We start from the raw sequence: 2,165 nt of genomic DNA on the forward strand, positions 1-2,165 counted from the left end.
GCATTCAAAAGATACGAGTGTTATATAATTGGAATTTTTCGTATTGATACATGATAAATGTCAATTAGGGGCGACAACCTCGTCTCAGGTTCTATATATTTTAGACGTAAAATTGACAAACGAGGCATTTAAAAGAGACGAGTGTTATATATTTGCAGTTTTTTGTATTGATGCATGATAATTGTCATTTAGGGTCGACAACCTCGTCTCAGGTTCTATATATCTTAGCCGTAAAATTGATAAAGGAGGCATTTCAAAGTGACGAGTGTTATATATTTGCAGTTTTTCGTATTGATGCAGGATAATTGTCATTTAGGGTCGACAACCTCGTCTGAGTTTCTATATATTTTAGCCGTAAAATTGATAAAGGAGACATTTAAAAGTGTGCCATGTATTTGCAATTTTTCGTATTGATCAAGATAATTGTACTTTATGGTCAAAAACGCCTCAGGATCTATATATTATAGTCGTAAGATTGATAAACACGGCATTTCAAAGTGTGCCATGTATTTGCGATTTTTCGTATTGACCAAGATAATTGCCATTTAGGGACGACAACCTCGTCTCAGGTTCCATATATTTCAGTCGTAAAATTCATAAACGAGTCATTTATAAGAGACGAGTGTTATATATTTGCAGTTTTTCGTATTGATGCATGATATTTGTCATTTAGGGACGACAACCTCGTCTCAGGTTCTATATATTTTAGACGTAAAATTGACAAACGAGGCATTTAAAAGAGACGAGTGTTATATATTTGCAGTTTTTTGTATTGATGCATGATAATTGTCATTTAGGGTCGACAACCTCGTCTCAGGTTCTATATATCTTAGCCGTAAAATTGATAAAGGAGGCATTTCAAAGTGACGAGTGTTATATATTTGCAGTTTTTCGTATTGATGCAGGATAATTGAACTTTAGGGTCAACAACCTCGTCTCAGTTTCTATATATTTTAGTCGTTAAATTGATAAACAGGGCATTTCAAAGTGTGCCATGTATTTGCGATTTTTCGTATTGATCAAGATAATTGTCATTTAGGGACGACAACCTCGTCTTGGGTTCTATATATTTTAGTCGTAAAATTAAAAAACGAGGCATTTAGGAGCGACGAGTGTCATATATTTGCAATTTTTCGTATTGATACAAGATAATTGTCATTTAGGGAAGACAACCTCGTCTCAGGTTCCACATATTTTAGTCGTAAAATTGATAAACGAGGCATTTAAAAGTGACGAGTATCATATATTTGCAATTTTTTGTATTGATACAAAGCAATTGTCATTTAGGGACGACAACTTCGTCTCAGGTTCTATATATCTTAGCCGTAAAATTGATAAACGAGGCATTCAAAAGATACGAGTGTTATATAATTGCAATTTTTCGTATTGATACATGATAAATGTCAATTAGGGGCGACAACCTCGTCTCAGGTTCCATATATTTTAGTCGTAAAATTGAAAAACGTGGCATTTAAAAGAGACGAGTGTTATATATTCGCCATTTTTCGTATTGATACAAGATGATTGTCATCTAGGGACGACAACCTCGTCTCAGGTTCTATATATTTTAGACGTAAAATTGACAAACGAGGCATTTAAAAGAGACGAGTGTTATATATTTGCAGTTTTTTGTATTGATGCATGATAATTGTCATTTAGGGTCGACAACCTCGTCTCAGGTTCTATATATCTTAGCCGTAAAATTGATAAAGGAGGCATTTCAAAGTGACGAGTGTTATATATTTGCAGTTTTTCGTATTGATGCAGGATAATTGTCATTTAGGGTCGACAACCTCGTCTGAGTTTCTATATATTTTAGCCGTAAAATTGATAAAGGAGACATTTAAAAGTGTGCCATGTATTTGCGACTTTTCGTATTGATCAAGATAATTGTACTTTATGGTCAAAAACGCCTCAGGATCTATACATTTTAGTCGTAAGATTGATAAACACGGCATTTCAAAGTGTGCCATGTATTTGCGATTTTTCGTATTGACCAAGATAATTGCCATTTAGGGACGACAACCTCGTCTCAGGTTCCATATAATTCAGTCGTAAAATTCATAAACGAGTCATTTATAAGAGACAAGTGTTATATATTTGCAGTTTTTCGTATTGATGCATGATATTTGTCATTTAGGGTCGACAACCTCGTCTCAGGTTCT

The sequence above is a fragment of the Hydractinia symbiolongicarpus genome, chromosome 1 (genome assembly GCF_029227915.1).
Source record: "Hydractinia symbiolongicarpus strain clone_291-10 chromosome 1, HSymV2.1, whole genome shotgun sequence".
In the NCBI taxonomy this organism is placed as follows: domain Eukaryota; kingdom Metazoa; phylum Cnidaria; class Hydrozoa; order Anthoathecata; family Hydractiniidae; genus Hydractinia; species Hydractinia symbiolongicarpus.